The sequence below is a fragment of the Ziziphus jujuba genome, chromosome 1 (genome assembly GCF_031755915.1).
Source record: "Ziziphus jujuba cultivar Dongzao chromosome 1, ASM3175591v1".
Classification (NCBI taxonomy): domain Eukaryota; kingdom Viridiplantae; phylum Streptophyta; class Magnoliopsida; order Rosales; family Rhamnaceae; genus Ziziphus; species Ziziphus jujuba.
Window position 1 is genome coordinate 12,152,247 of NC_083379.1, and position 18,150 is coordinate 12,170,396.

Consider the following 18,150-nt stretch of genomic DNA (forward strand, 5'->3'; position numbering starts at 1 on the left):
TTTTTTTTTTTATTCGGCTTTACCTTCTCTTTTTTTTTTTTTTTCTTTTTTTTCACTCATAGAACATAAACAACTGCAGTAGCAAGAATAATTACCAAAATTGCAATTCCAACTCCAAAACAAACACCAAACCCGTGACCTCCAAATAAACAAAATGTGCAGTTTTTTTTTTTTTTTTTAAATGTTGCCGCAAACTTCTTTTTTTTTTTCTTTCTTGTTTTCTTTTTTTTTTTTTTTGAATATATGAATGCAAATATTTAAGACTAAAACAGCAAAGAAAAATCAACAAAAACCAAATTAAAAAGAACAATGATAAAAGACAACCAACAAACTAGGAAACAAAAATACGATAAAACTAGGAAATCCTAATTCAATTAGGAATGAATTTTTTTTTGTTTTTTTTTTTTTTAAGATGCTGAACGTGTATAGGATGGATGCAACCTTAACCTAATGCTAAAATTGCAGAATAACAGAAAAAAAAATAAAGCAAATAAAGATAGATCAAACCTGAACAAAATTTAGCTCTGATACCAAATGATACGAACCTAGGACGACCTGCTCCTAAACCCGTATTATATTAGCCTGGATCTTAATTAAGTTCAAGTTCTAATGGATTGGACCTCAACCCCTAACCAACCTGTGGTTAGAAACCTTGGTATAATGTAGACGCCACAATAGGGGATGGAAAACCTATTGATAAGTCAAGCTAAAACAACCAATTCTCTAATGGTGTTTTAGGTGTTCTCAAAGAACAAAGAGATAATTAATCTTACAAGTATTTTCTTAATCAAATCAAAGTTGTATTCATATTGAAAAATAAGCCTTTAAATAGGCTTTGAAAGAAACAAAGTAAACCCTAAAAACCCTAGGTAAAACAGGCCACATAATAAAGAATTCTATGGTGGCCGAAATTCTCACTTCTTTCCTAATCTAATTTGGATTAATTAATTCCTTTATTTTGAATTAGGAATTAATTAATTTACAATGAAAATAACAAAATAATAACTTTCCTAAACTTATTTTTCCAGAAAATAAATAAATAAAAACTAAAAAGTAATGGTAATTTCCTAAAACAAAAAGTAGAATCAAATTAGGAAACTATAATACTAGCTTTTTGACTAAGTTGACTTTGACTAATCTTTGACCAAATTGAGCTCCAAATCAGCTTCTAGATGCTTTGTAGGATGCCAAATAAACTGAATATGAAGGCCCACACGTTGCCCATGCTTGGAAAAATAAGAAAAGGCTAATACAGTAAAATACAGTAAAGCCAGCAAGCAATACAGCAAATTCGGCCAAATTGTTGAAGCTGTCGGTACAAGCCCTTTTTGATTGCATTTGAGGCTGCTTTAACTTGATTCCATGACCTATTAGGCATATGTATTGAACCCATAAAGCATTGGAACCATTTCATGCTCCCCGGACTCCAAAAATGTACTAAAACCGTCACCCAGGTCCGTATCGGCTTCCACCACTTGGATGCTTCGAATAGGCTTTGTATCTGCAAGTATGGACAAGCTCTATTGAGATTGATTACCCTCTGTATAAATACTCCCAGGTTGCCCTTAAATCTCTTAATTTGAGCTCTTTTGATTGGCCTAGTCTTCATCCGTGTCGAGTCAGCACCCCAGCGGGTTATCGGTTGAGCGGTCTCGGGCGGAATCACATCATTACCTTGGACTAGCTCACACCAACTTATTTTCCACCATTTCCAAGATTCAGAACTTAGATTCCTCATACTAGCTCGCACCAAGTTTGCCAAGATTCTAAATTGCACCAATTGCACTAGCTTGAACTAACTCGCACCAGCTTATGTTCCACCATTTCAGAGAGTAGCCGGCGGAGTTTGAGTTATGTTCCACCATTTCGAAGACAAGACAAGATTTAAAAGATAATTCATCATAACCCGTTAAAAGAAAAAATTTACAAGTAACACCTTTAAACTTCATAGAAGTTACATTGATGCTAATAAAATTTATATAAAGTCCAGAAATAAAGAACGCATGGACTAAAAATCCAACAAATAATTAAAAAGGAAAAAAGTTATAATGAAAGCTAGGAATCAAGTTTGTCAAGAAAACAATTCATCCTACCAGAAACAATGAAAAGCAAGCTTCCTATTTTGTTTACCAAACCCCCAAAAGCAAAATTAAACTTTAAAGATAAAATAACAATATCTCTGTTTCTGTTCTTGTTTTTCTATGTATATTAATTCCTACAGCTATGAATCAAACAAACGGAGCAATGACTCTATCTTCAGCTGCCAAGATAATAGGAGAAAAATGGGTTAAAAAAAAAAACTAAAAAGAAAAGAAAAGAAATTAATAAATCTTTTCAATGATTGTAATTACTAAACTACATCTTTGCTTTCTGCCAAAACACTTCAAAATTTGTTAAATGATGAAAATGCCAAAAACAAAACACATGAAAGTAATATTTCATAAATTGGCAAGGGAGTCAATATACACAGATACATACAATATTGGTTTTAGCTAAAATCTAGAGTTTTAATCTTGAGTATGTGAGATCTCATCAATGGCCACTGGAGATGGTGGTGGCTCAATGTTGCATGCGAGCTGGAGGTGGTGCTAGCTCAACGTTCTCTGGCACGGTGGGTGGAAGTGTGGAAAGCACAGATGAAGAGGAGAAGAGAAGAGAAAGGTAAAGGTGCGAGGGGGAGAAGGGGGGCAAAAATTCACATGTGAAAGCCAGCTTCAATCTGGGCCATTCCTACCATATGTGCACATCCAACGGATGCCATTTTTATCACATTTTTTGTCTGCATGGCTTGTGTGAGGTCGGTCCCTATCCAAGCCTCACTACATCCTAATAACATGTCCAAGAATATGGTACCCTTTTCTCAATACATAATAAAACTAATAACTGACGCTTCTGTTATAGAATAATTTTTGCAATTTTGTGTGCTTTTTTATATCCTCTCATGTTCGTCCTTTAAAATGTAAAATACATTTGCATTAGGAAAAATTAAGACATCGGTTGTCCAAGGAAGAAGCAGAAGTCGACAAGGAATTAGTAAGTCGATGGCATTTCACCCATGGATTCCATTTGGTCCAAGGGAAAATTAATGAAGCATAGAATGGAAGATTATACTGTGGCACAAAATAGGAACGCAAATGGTTATGAGTTAGAATAATGTACAATTTTAGATGGTCACTTACATGGTGATGTTGCAGAATACCTACAAAGCCATCTATTTGACAATATATACTATAAGTGAGGTAAGGGCATTCAAAAGTATCTTTATGTACGTTTATATTCTACACTATGTATTGAGCTGAAAAACTTTTGTTGTTCTTCTACAATGTCTAATGAGTAAGCCTGCGATTTCTGCACAAACCCAAAAAAGGCCATCAAAAGAGCATATAAGGCTAGATGATAACATTTTGGAGACAGGTGGTTGGCTCTCAAGGAGGCTCTACTGTAGATCATGAGCCACTGAAGGAGAAAGAGCTTGTCAAGAGCAGAGGTGGATTTGTGTCCAAAGGTACCAGGTGTAATATTTCCAACTTTTGCTTCTGAACATTATGGGGAAAACTGGTTTTCCTATGGTATTACCACTTAATAAAAGTTTTGGTTTCGGTATACATAGAATTCTATTTCTTTCCTTGGAAGATATGTTTTGACAGTAGAGTTGGACTTTTAGGACATTATTTATAGTTCTCCTCAGTGTCTTCCATGTGGAAGGATGCATTATGTATATGTTAAACTTTAAAACAAGAATTCAATATTACAATCTTTTTCCTCCACTCCATTTTTTTTTTTGGGTTATTTTTATTTATTTATTTATTTTTTATTCCCAAGTGACAAAATGGAGTTACTTCTATGATTCTTGCTCTGTTTTCTGCTTTGGCGAGGGCATCCGTCAAAATTGAAAGAGCACATTACATCAGAACCATATGTTAACCAGGGTAGAAAGTACCGACAGGGATAGAAAATTCATTATTTTGGCAAGTGATGGCCCGTGAAAAGTAAGATATATTGCAGTTTTCTTTATTTAATAAAGATTTTAGCCCTTGATTTGAAGTATACATTATTTTTGGATATTACAGAACAGAAAAACCTACTATTGTGAATTTGTAATGAAATTCAATGAGTTAAAAGAACCAGGACCATATGAGAATATTGTGCACAGATATCTATATATGTATATATACACACTATATTTATGTATATATATTACATAAGTTCAATTTCTTCCACAATATGGCTAAGAGGAATAATATCTATGAAAAAAAAATATATATATATTATTGGAATTTATTAAGCATACTATATTGTGATAACTTGGGAGTCACTGATCTCATTGTCGAAGGGGGAAATGGAATTGATTTTCCCTGACCCTAAATCAGTATATAAGTAGCTAACAAAAAAGTGCATAATCAAGCATGTGAAAGCAAGTGTTTTTGGTATAATTTTGCATCAAAAACTTAAATAGGAGAATACAAGTATGTAATTACCTGGTTATCCATCCAGCTAAGCTTTTGTCCTAAAGGTTGAAGTGAAATAAAATTGAAACAAATTAATAAAGGTTCAGTTTACATGCATATCAATGGGAGATCGGAAGATACTAATTATCGATCCCTTTGTGCTTAATTTATGCTGGTGATCTCGAACGAAGAGGCATTAGATTGTAATGGAAAAATAGATGATAGCTCAAGCCGCATATGAGAAGTTAACTAGGGAAGGTTTTTCTAGAGAAATCTACGATGATATATCTTGTGTGGTTTGAATTTTTCACCAAATCAATCCTCAGCTTTCTGGAGATTATGTACATGTATATATATATGTATATATATATTTATATATATATACACGACTTCGGCTATGTGCCCCCGAAGACTCTGTACGAATATATATATATATGTGTGTGTGTGTGTGTGTGTGTGTGTCAGTTCATATGTGTAATTTCAGCAGAGCATGCGGTTAATTATCTGTTGTATATGGTCCAATTTATTGTACCCCCAATAGCAACTTAAAATTTGTTGAACGAAAATTTCCAAAAAAGCTAGTCAAGGATAATTCAAAAATAAAAAATGGCAGAATATTATAAATGTTTACTTCAAGACGAAGTCATATAAGGCTCTTGTTGTTCTTGTGTTTTGTTAGCCATGGATACTTTCGTATTTAATAAACACGTATTCTTAAAAAAAAAAAAAAAAAAATTTAATACTCTTCTACATTTCATAATATAATTATTTTTAAATCAACTCAAGCAGGCAAGGAACGATAACATATCCTCTCCTTGACATCCGACCCCAAGCAAAAAAAAAGAAAAAAAAAGAAAAAAAAAAAGAAAGAAACAGAGAAAAATATGCATCTTCGACCAAAACCAACTAGAAAGTTGGTGGAAATTTCATTGTGATGGTGTAATTGATAAGACAGTTTCGTCCATAAGTAAACATTTCAAAGTCAAATTAAATGCATTTCTCCGTCTAATTAACCAAAACTTGCACTCATCTTCAACCAAAACCAATAAGAAATCAAGTATGTTAAAAAATAAATAGCTATGTATATGGAATATTCAACCAAGTACATTTTACAGACTTGGCCCAATGGTAAAACCTAAACTGTTCCTTAGAAAGGAATGATGAAATGTTATGAAATATACAAGTTCTATCAAATGTTATGAAAGAAAAAAGAAAAAGAAACAGTGTAGTTTCAAAGTTACAATTGCGCATTTGTTCAAAATACTTCCGATGTCTATGATCTGATAGTTAAAACAAAGACGAAGACTTGCAATGCACAGTATTTATTTCTCTGAAGAATAGAACAAAATAAACAGAAGAAAATTATAAAAAGGAAGACAACAAGAACTAAACAAATACAGTGGTGACATGCATGTCTTGAAAGTCTTGAAAGAGAGGCGCCTCAGAACATTTACAAGAAAATATTTTTATATACCACTGATATTCCTATGGTGTGGTATCACATTCCACTTATAATCAAACAAAAAATACTTTCTAGGTTACGTTTTGCAGATTTTATTTTATTATTATGTAACATTGCAAATGATTATAGGTCTTTTAAATTTAAGGGCTAGAAGATGATGACTGGTGTCATTGTTTTATATAAGATGCCCCATCTGATACATAAATGACTTGATAGAAAGACCGTTGGTCAGTAATCTCCCATGTCTACAATCTTTACCATTTCGAATTCTCCCTTGCGGTTGATGTTTCATAATTTTAATTTGAGGTACAATTAATTTGTTCTTTATTCATTAAATTTTGTTAATTTAAATCCAATACCTCTCGGTTCTTAAATATAGTACAGACGAACTTACCACTAAACTGAATTTTCATCCCGTTTTAGCATACTTAATTCAGTGGCAAAACCACTTGTTTACTTGTTATTGTTTGTTATTGTCATTATTATTTTTTTTATTTAAAGAAAAAATAAACCATTATGAGAAGCTAGACCTAGCTAATTTTGATTAGAATTTCTTTTGGACCTTTAAAGTTCTTTTAAAAAATAATTGGATAAAAATTTAAAAATTGTAGCATCCTTTAAAATGTCCACCAAAATATGATGTCATTTGTACCGTACGTGGTAATAAAGAAATAGCACACCTTTATGAGAAGCTAGATTTCGCTAATTTTGACTAGAAATTATTTTGAACATTTAAACTTTGAAGTTCTTTCAAGAAATAATTGGATAGAACTTTAAAAATTGGAGCATCTTTTAAAACATCCACTACAATATGGAGTCAATTGTACCGTAAGTGGTATACGGTTCCGTTTTGATCTCATTAGTCATTACATCTAATACATACCAATAAACTTACATAAATATGGTAACTGCATTACAAATTCAACATAAATTATTCAGTTTTTACTCTGATACACCAAGTTACATTTGAGGTGCACCTCTCAAACATAAAATTACATTTGAGGTGCATATTTAACAAAAGAAATTTTTTTTTAAAAGAAAATAAAAACTAAAAGTTAGCATATATATAAAGTTTGATCAACTTGAGAGCATCTCTAATAGTAAATGCAGTTTGCTCTCTAAATTAACATTTTTAAATTTAATTGGCATAAATGGAAAATTAATTTTAAAATTATTCTCTAATAATAATGTGCATCAAAGATATTTTTGGCTATTCATTAAGTATATCATTTATTAATGTATTACCTTTTTAGGAAAAATTTTGCTTTGTAGAAAATTGAATAATGTCTAACAAAACTTCTAGAATTAGGTATATACATTTACAATATTTAGATTACATTAGCTTTTATATTTATTTTAGACATTAACATTAAAGAATAATTTTTTTTAAAAAAAAAATACTGTTTATGTTGCTTATGTAACATGTTCATTCACAATTCATATTTTGATTGGAGATGCTTTGATTAACTGGGAATAGTCAAACATATATGGTCAATACTCTTCTTTTATTTAATTATGTAGGCAGTAAGCTATAGTTTTTCATAAAATTAGGATTCAATTTTGTTCTAAAAAAAGTCTTTTGTTCTTAGATAATGTTTGTTGGAAAGTCGTGTGATTTTTAAGAAAATTGTTTTTGGCAAAGCTTAAAAATAACTTGTGTTTGAAAAGTTTCATAGAAAAGATTCAAATCTTCAAAAGAACTTTACTTGAATTGATATTAGTAGCTCGTATTTTGGCCAATTTTCATATTCTACCTTCCAATTTAAAATGTATTAATTTGAACCTTCAATTTCCAAATGATTCTACAATAGCCAATCCCCACAACTGATAAATGGAAGAATGGATGGAGTCGTTTATATACGTAACGCGTACCACCTTTTTGTGAAGTTGAAGAAAGCATAAGCCCTAATTTTGGAAGCAATGAATTCTTACTTGAAAGAAGAATAAGAAAAATGATAAATTTCATTTAGACCATTTAGTTTTGTCATGATTTCATTTAATATCCATATTCTTGGAAAATCATCATTAAGGTTTTTCTAGTTTTCTATATCCATTAGAACAGATCCATGTTCATTTTTTTACCAGTTAAAGCAAGGGGAGATTAAAAATCAATATTTTATGTATGATTTAATAATATTATTAAAATACAATTTTGGCTTTTAATTAACTATTAAAATTAATTGATAAAAGTGAAGTTAATGATGATTTTTCAAAACTGTGAGTCTAATTGCAATTAGGACAATAAAGGAGTTTAAATGGAATGTTATTGTTTGACAAAAGTCTTTGTTCTTTTATTTCTAGAATGTATGTTTTTGGTAGAAAGTCAGTTTGAATTTTTCAAAAATTTTTTTCTGGCTTTAAAAATCTTTAAAAACAACTTATGTAACAATTACTTAGAAGAGTTTGAAGTCTTCAAAAGGACTTTTACTTTAACTCGCTAATAAAGATGTATTTTTCCATACCAAGCTCATCTCAAAATAAGATAAATAACAAAATATATATTTGTTTGAAGAAAAGGGGAACTGTTTTGAACTTAAAGAGCAAAATTCATAATGCATTTTATTCTTTTCTGTCCCCTTAATGGAAAAAATAAATGTGATAACTATTAAATCAAAGATTTTTTTGTAATAGCCCAATACACTTATATGAGATATTGTCCGTTTTGGATCCAGCCGTACTGTTTTATCAAAACGCGTCTCAAGATAAATGTATTCACATCCTCTTTTAAAGCATACTTCATTTTCTTTTCCAACTGATATGGAACTTCACATTTTTACATAGAATTTTCAACCTTAACTTAAAATACATAATGTAACGTTTATTTATCTTCTTGTGCATACATAAAGGCCAAGAGGAAGAGGCAGGCCTTAACTGAAACACATGTGCGAAAACTGACCCAAAAAAAAAAAAAAACTATAATTATTAAGGCACAGCTTTAACTGAAATACAACCAAACATGACTGAAATCACGCCATCCCTGTAACAACCCACATCAGTTGGAAAGGGAAACGAAGCATGGTTTATAAGCGTGTGGATACTTTTCCCTTCAAGAGGCCTTTTCCTGTGACCCACCGTTGTACTGGGGTCGGGAAGAGCAAAACCGTGCGGGCCGGGCCCAAAGCGGACAATATCTTGATGCGGGTGGTCTGGGCTGTTACAGTGGTATCAGAGCCGGACCCGGATCGGTTTGCCAGCGAGGACGCTGGGCTCTAAGGAGGGTGGATTGTAACATCCCACATCAGTTGGAAAAGGGAACGAAGCATGACTTATAAGCGTGTGGATACCTGGGTGGATTGTAACATCCCACATCGGTTGAAAAAGGGAACGAAGCATGACTTATAAGCGTGTGGATACCTTTCCCTTCAAGAGGTCTTTTCCTATGACCCACGGTTGTACTGGGGTCGGGAAGAGCAAAACCGTGCGGGCTGGGTCTAAAGCGGACAATATTTTGATGCGGGTGGTCTGGGCTGTTACAACCCTGCACAACAACCAATAATTACATGCAATGATTTATGTAAAATAAAAATAAAAAATGTAAAAAAAATATTTTTTATGCATAAAAAAGATGAAATTTTGAAAGTATGCAAAATATATACAACACAATATATTTGTAAAATTTTAGACTTACATTCGTGTACATAATTGTCTGAAGAATTAATGCATCCACCTCGAACCACGGAACAAGACATGACAAAATTGCAAGACGACCACGGCAACATGTGTAAACTTTCCACTTTGCTTCCAAATGTGAATTGTGTGGTATACTAATTGATAAAGTAAAAATTTATATACGATGTATTATAAATATATAATTAATTTTAAAATTATTTTACAATATTAATATGTAAAATATTATTCATGCATATAAATTGATTATATATATTTTATTAGTTTATTTTTACAAAAAATAGATTTAAAAAAATATTTTTAAGGAAATTTATAACGTTTGACAGATTTTAAAAAAAAATAAAGAACCATTAACTTGATAAGGTATTATGACAGATTTATCAAAAAATTTTTTTAATAATTATTTATTTGATATGGTAAAAAAATCTAACAATAAATAATCTATTTATTAAATATGCTCTTATATTACTTTTACTTTCTTAACCATTAATAATTTGTTGTATCATTGAGTATCCAAATTACAAATATAAAATTAGGTGCTCCTAGCGTTAATTTATCGGAATTTTATACAATCAGATGCGATGCGCGTCCACCATCATTGTCCTTTGGCGTATCACTTCACGCATATTGAAAAATTTGTACCGGCTCAAATATAGGAACAAAACACGACATGTAAACAAAGAGAATCAGCCAATCTCGTAGACATGGACTTTTCCGTTCCACCCAACCCAGCCATGGCGGCTGAATTGCTGTTTATAAAATTAGGGATCCCATTAGCACTTGACAAAGCGAATATATATAAATTAATAAATATTTTTAAGCTAGAAACTGATAAATAAGTAGCGGCCATGAGTCGTATCACATTGATGGGGATGATGATTATCATTGCTTTAGCAGCCACAGAAACAAGAACAAGAGTAGAATCTCAAGGAATATCGTTGCCTGACTGCCCGGACAGCTGTGGGGATGTGAAAATTCCATACCCTTTTGGTACATCCAAAGGCTGTTATCTCTCTGACAAGTTTTGGATCGATTGTGACCAATCTTTGAAGCGTCCCAAACCATTTCTAGGAAACCGTACTGATAACTTGCCACTTTTAAACATATCTCTTGACGGTGAGTTGGGAACCACGACCTATGTAGCCCAAGATTGGTACGACCAAGAGGGCAAGAGAGTTATTAGCAAAAGCTACACAACCACCTTGCTTTGGTTCACAGAGTTCAACATCTCATATGCGAGAAACAAGTTCGTAGCCGTCGGCAGCGACACTTATGCAACCGTTAAAGGCTATAGAGGCCAAAAAAAGTACACAACTGGTTGTATTTCCTCATGCAGTGATATAGACGTTGGCAGTTTTAGCACTAATGATCAGTCTTCTTGCTCAGGCGTGGGATGTTGCCAGACTTCCATCCCCAGTGGACTCAGGAATATTACGGTCTACTTGGAAAGCTTCAGCAACCACACTTCTGTGTATGACTTTAACCCATGCAGCTATGCTTTCGTGGTTCAAGATAACCAGTTCATGTTTTCCAATGCAAGTTTCCAAATATTGGAAAATACAGAAAGGGTTCCACTGGTTTTAAATTGGGCGATTGGGGAGGAGAGCTGTGATGAAGCAGAAAAGAGAGCCAACTTTACGTGCAAAGCCAACGCCAACTGTGTGGAAGCCACGAATGGGCCTGGTTACCTTTGCCAGTGTAAGCCTGGTTATGAAGGGAACCCATATCACCCAAATGGTTGCCAAGGTAAATAAATGATTCACTCCATTTAATTTATTATCTCATATGATGTTTTATATATATATATATATATATTGAGTATCTTATTACGGTCATATATATTAATTAGAAAACTTTTTCACCTTAACTAAAATTGACTAATAAAAGTCTAGTTTATTCTTATGCATATAACTAATTGTAAACTATAAACAACGTTTTATATATATATATATATTAAACAAATACGATTTACTAGTTTTTGCATTTAAAATTGTTAGCCAGACATCAGAGAAACAAAATTTGCCTAACGTTGCCCTTTTTATGATGAGCATGACCAAACTCAATTTCTCTTTAAAGAAACTGATAATTTTCACATGGATTATACGTTATCGGAGGCTAATCCAACAATATAAATTGTCGAACATCACTAGCAGAAAATTATTGTTTTGATGTTTACAAAGTAGTCTATGTAGGGATAGCTAAATGGTGAAATAACTATTTTTTTTAAGGCAATGACCCAATCTTTCCACCCTTAATATTAAAAAACAAAGTTTATAAAATAAATGTATACAATAAAAATGTAATATTTATTTATTTTTTATAATAAGGCAACAATTTTTCTTTTTTTATTTTTTATTTTTTTTTAATACGTTTTCTCTGCTATTAAACTATAAATTGCAGTTTTGCAAAATTTTATTGGGATCTCATGAAATTTCGTAATTAATTTATCATTCAACAACTAATGTTTTATTTTTTTCTTCTATATATTTTAAGTTGCATATTTCAGTGAAGGTAAGAATTGAGACGATTTTATTTGAATGAATTTGTATTTCTAAAATATTTTTGTAAAGTTTTTTAATTTATAAAATATAATAAAAATTCTTATTATAATGCCCTTCAAAAAAATAATTATAAACTATCTCAAAATTCTATATATATATATATATATATATGTTCCACAATTTTCAGATATCGATGAATGCCAGAACTCAAAACATGACTGCAATCCTGGAAAGTGCAATAATTTACCTGGGACATGGGAGTGTTTATGTCCAAAGGGATACAACAAAACTGGAACGGCTTGCGTTAAAAACAATGCAAGCGATCCTCAGAGACCTATACTGCACTAGGTATGTGTGTGTAATGCTCCTGGACTATGTTTGGAATGCAATATTTAAATATTTAGATATACAGTTAGGGAGTAAGTTTCTTATCAAGAATTCCGATTAAATTAATTAAAGAATGCTTAGGTGGTAACCTAGCCATTGAATAAAGTGATAATTAAGATAGATGGAAAGTGGCAATTCATAAAGTTTATGTCTAGAGAATCTTGTACAATTACATAATTGGATTTATTTTTATTTGATATTAGACAAACCATTACAATCCTTTGTTTGATATTATATTGAATCGACATAATTTATTTTTATTAAGTTACTCAAAAGATTGTCTCAATTAATTAAGCATAGTAAAAGAAAGAAACAATTAGGCCAAACTAGCAAGTAGCAACCATGCACATGAAAATGAAACCAGCTATAGGAAGCAAAAGAGAAAATAAGAGCTAGGGAGATGGGGTAGCTTTTTAAGTTCTCTCTGTTTGCAGAGGAGGAGATCTCTCCCTCATGTGAAACATGATGCACGAATATATCAAATATATATATATATATATTTTTTTAAGATTAAGAAAACAATACACATTCATAATTTTTTTTAACATATGAACTTTAGGTAAACTACTTATGCGCCAAGAAGTGTTTTTGAATTAATGCTTGTTTCAACAAATATTCAGGTGTAGGCATACCGTTATCGGTTACAATTTCTATGATATGTTGCTGGGGAATGAAGAAAAGAAAGCTAAACGAATTAAAACAGAAGTTCTTCGAACAAAATGGTGGATTAATGTTGCAACAACGGCTCCCAAATTTCAGAACGGCCAAAATTTTTAGTGCAGAAGAACTTTAAAAAGCCACAAACAATTACGATGAAAACAGAGTTATTGGCGAAGGAGGCTATGGAAAAGTTTACAACGGAATATTACCAGATTGCCAAGAAGTTGCTATAAAAAAGTCCAAAATGGGTCACCAATCACTAACTTCACAGTTCATCAACGAAATAACGGTGCTCTTGCAGATTAATCATAGGAATGTGGTTAAATTGTTGGGTTGTTGCTTAGAAACAGAGGTGCCTTTACTAGTTTACCAGTTCATAACCAATGGGACTCTTTTCCACCATATTCATAACAAAGGCAAAGCATCCATCCTTCCATGGAAATTGAGATTGAAGATAGCATCAGAAGCTGCAGGAGCGCTTGCATATTTGCATTCTGCAACTTCGACGCCGATTATACATAGAGATGTTAAAACCTCAAATATACTGTTGGACGACAATTACATTGCAGCTTCACGATTCATTCCATTGGACCAAAATCAGCTAACTACTTTGGTTCAAGGAACATTTGGGTACTTAGACCCGGAATACTTCCACTCAAGCTAGCTAACAGAAAAGAGTGATGTATACAGCTTTGGAGTTGTTTTAGCTGAGCTACTAACAAGCAAGAAGGCAGTTTCTTTTGATAGGCCTGAGGGTGAAAGAAACTTAGCGATGTTCTTCGTCACTGCGGTACTTGAAGAGAAATGCTTACTTGATGTTCTTGATGGTGACATCATTGATGAAGAAAACGTTGAGGAAGTAAAGAAAGTGGCCAATCTTGCAAAGATGTGTTTAAGTGTGAAAGGGGAGGAAAGAATTTCCATGAAAGAAGTAGCCAATGAGCTAGAGGGACTGATCAATTTGGACAAACATCCATGGGGAAAGGGGCATTTATATCCAGAAGAGACTGAAAACTTGCTTGGTTCACCTTCAAACACTTACGAAAATTCTAGTGGTGAAAGTGGCTTTAAGAGTGGTGCAACTACTATTGGATTTGATAGCATGCAAATCCAAATGTTTACGCCATATGATGATGCACGATAGTTGTTACATATTAAACAAACTGATCATCCACTTTATTGAGAAGTGTATTCCATTGTACAATTTATTCTAGCTTTCTGTTAGTTTAGCAATAATAGAAGGGAACGCATTGTATTTTTCTGTTTTCTTATGCAGAAGTCTCTCTCTGTATATATACATTATTACGCAGAAAGTCCACTTGAGCATAACTTTAAAAGATACATACATCCAATTTGCTTGCAACTTTTGCAGGGTGATCCAGAAAAACAGAACTATTAACTATCCAATTAATTGTAATCTATTTGATTAAAACCCATTGAAGAATTTACACTATAAGATAGTTGCTTTAATGAATTTATTTATTTATTTTTTTAATCATGTAATATAGTTTCACCCTTTAGAGTTTCGTATGAGGTTTTATAGATTCAAATGGAAATACATTTTCTTCTCACCATCAACGATGCTTGTTCCACAGTAAAAATCCTCTCTTGCTTTAACTCTCTCTAATCCAACCAGTTGTCTGTACAGTCATGGCAAATTTATGGGTTAGCTTTTGTTTAGCTAAAACTGAAAACGGGGCAGAAACTGAGCATGTAGTATTTTGGATTAATATAATTCATTACTGGAGTATTCTGTAAATTATCTGAATTCCACTGCTCTTAGTCAGATAAGATAGCACTCTTTATAAAGCTTTCAAGTTAATAGAGCTTGGGGAATGGTTCAATTTATGAAGATTTCAAATTAGTCATTGGTCCCGTGACTATAATAACAGGGGTGGGAGAATTTTGGTTCATACTCTTATATATCCTAGTAAAATGTCCATGAATGATACTCTTTCTATCAATAATGATAAAACTAGAACAGATGTTTCTTTACCGAATAATTTTTGCAAATATATGTGCCTTTCTACGTCCTCTGTTACGTTTTTTTCTTTAATAGGCAACAGTAGAACATTCTCCAGTGAAGATGTAGAAGACGATAAGGAGCTTGGTAAGTTGACATCTCATCTATTGATTCCATTTGGTCAAACGGAAAATCGACCATGGAGACTCAATTCCTAATTTTTAATCACCTCAAGGTTGATGTTAAATTTAGGTATATTAAAAAGTAATTGTTCTTTTGTTGAGCTGATCATAATATATATATATATATTCTTAATATTAGTCACAATATATATATTCTTAATGTAATTTGGATTTACCTTGAATTGGTGTTCAAGTTGTTGGCACGTACATGTAAAGCCTATTTCTTTTCTCTCATTTAATAGGTATTGTTTGGCATGTAACACCCCATCCCAAAGTACAGCGGAAATTTTCCAACTTTGACCGATGTTGACCGTTGACCGTTGACCATTGACTTTGACCATTGACCGAATGGGTTAAAAGTTGATTTTTTGACTCGGATGAAATTCTAGGTTGATTGAGGTACCGTTACGAAGTACATGTTGGCATGAGTTCGTAGACTAGTAGCACGTTGAAAACGGAGCTACGGTTTGAAAGTTATGAGCAAAACAAGTTGAGGTCTAAACTGTCTCAAGGGTGTCGGAGTTGACTTTTTATTCATGTAAAGTTGAGCTTTGACTCATGCATGGTTGTGAAGTACTCGTCGATACAAGTCCGTAGACTAGTGGCACGTCTGATTTGGACATGTGGTTTGAAAGTTATAGACATGCAAAGTTTTCCAATTACTGCAATATTTTATTTTATTTTCGAATTATGCACAGTACATGAACAGTGACACCATGTGTCGACATCTTAGAAGTCCACGTGGGTGAACAGTACCACCTATGGTGGCCTTAAACGGTGTGAAAAGAGGGGGGAGGAGAGAGAAAGAGAGAGAGGAGAGAGAGAGTGAGAGAGAGAACCACCGGCCACTGGAGTTGCAAAATTTTCTTGCCGAATCTTGCCACACGCGCTGGCCAGGTAGGAGTGCCTCTCCATTTCCGGCCAACCGCAAAATTTCACTGCCAACCAATCGGCGATGCGCCCGGATCAGGGCTTTTTCGGGCAGCAGCGCCGTCACCTTCAAACCCAGATTTCTCCCAATTCCGGCCACCGTTTGCCTCATCGCCGATCCCATTGGAACACCCACATTGAGACCTATCTCCCTGCCAAAAATCAAGGTCAGTGGCCACCGCACGTGCCGCCGGCAGCGACGGTTGCCGGTGACCGCGATGGCTCACCGAAGAAATCACTATTTCGGCGAGTTCCAGGTTGCACCACCCACCTTTTCCCACTAATTCCGACGCCCTGAATCCAAATCCGGTGTCCTTTTCCTCCAATTCATGACGGTTTGGGAGAATCGAGGCTCTAAAGGCCGAGAGCTTTTCGGCAAGATTCCGGCCACCACCGGTCCGATCTCCGGGAAGTAAGACCAGATTCGTAATCCTCGTCACTCAAGCTTCGATTCGGTATATTACTCGTCAATTTTGGTTAATGTTTGTGTTTAACCCCCCGGATATCGGGTATTATTTATCCGAATAAAATATTAATTTATTTGACTGTGTGTAAATTGTTATTTTAGTAGCACATGTGGATTGACGAATCGATCCTATGGTGGATCTTGATTTAATTGCTTGCTCTAGGTGAGTGACCTACCTTTAAAATTATTTTGGGATGTTAAAATATATATATTTTGTGTTAATTGGTTATTTGAAAATATGTTTGATGTGTTGAATATTTAGTAAATTTATATTTGAAATTTTGATGCCAAAATTGAATGGAATTAAATATTTGTGCATTATAAAATATTTTGGTTTTAAGGAATTTGAGATTTTGGCAATTATTATCAAATTTCATTTTTGGAATATTTTATAATTAAATATTTGATAAATATATTTTATGTATTTGATATTTAGAAATATGCTCATGTGGTGGAATTTAAGTATAATTGTGGTAAAAAAAATTATTTTATATATATATATATATGCATATTGATGCTAAATGAAAATTTTGTTTATTAAGGAATTTTTAATTATTATTATTGTGAGTTAATTGTATTTATTACGCATGAGCAAGGTGTTTTCAGTTAATCAATTGTATTTGGATTTTAGTATTATTTTTGGGCATGATTTGATTTTAAATATTTCAAGAAAATATTGGTTTAAGTTTGGTGGTTTCAAGTTGTATAATTATGCCCTTGGAATATTATTTGTTTGATTTTATGATTTGGGAAAATTTATTTGTATATCATTATCGGTGGATTTATGCTGGAAATGTTAAAGAAAAATATGGGAGGTTGAATTTGAAAATGGTATAATTCCCATGGTAAATTTGAAAAAACTTGGGTATTTTAATAAAATTGTTTATTTATTTTAGACGCACTCATACAGTATTGGTATTCTGTACTGTATATGTGGATGAGCGCGCAAGTTATAATGTCTCCCGTGAGTTGCCATTGGACCGAGGGCAGGCAAATTTTATATGATGCACATAAGCCGTCTCCCTCCATGGCCGGGATGACGGTTTAAGCAGCGGTGCTGTCGGGAGGCCGAAGCGACCGTATGTAAGTTTCTCTCTTTAACCTCCCGTTACACGGTGCTCGGGACGCTGTGTATCGTGGGATATCACTGGTATATAGTGTCGTGCGTCAAGTAGCTTTTGATATTATGTCAAGTAATTATTTTTCTGATATAAATTTAAATTCCTAAAGTTTTAAAGCAATATTTAAATTATAATGTATTTAATGTTGTTTTTAATATTTATTTAAATTTAAAACTTTACACAAATTTTATGAAATTGATATCGTGATTTTATTCCTATTGTCATTAATGTTTAAAAGTTATTTGCTTTGATTTTATCATTTAAATCGATTGGTATTTTAAAATAAACTCTATTATATTTTTATTATTTGTTTTATATCGATATTTAAATTGATTTAAAATGTTTCTTTGATTATTTCATTGATTTAATTAATAAATTGTATAATTTATATATTTGGTTTATT

At 32.7% G+C, this 18,150-nt stretch overlaps 1 pseudogene; it reads left to right on the forward strand.

Moving 5' to 3' along the window:
- Window positions 1-10,385: 10,385 nt before the first annotated feature.
- On the forward strand, window positions 10,386-14,229 carry LOC125423116 (putative wall-associated receptor kinase-like 16; annotated as a pseudogene).
- The last annotated feature ends 3,921 nt before the right edge of the window (window positions 14,230-18,150 follow it).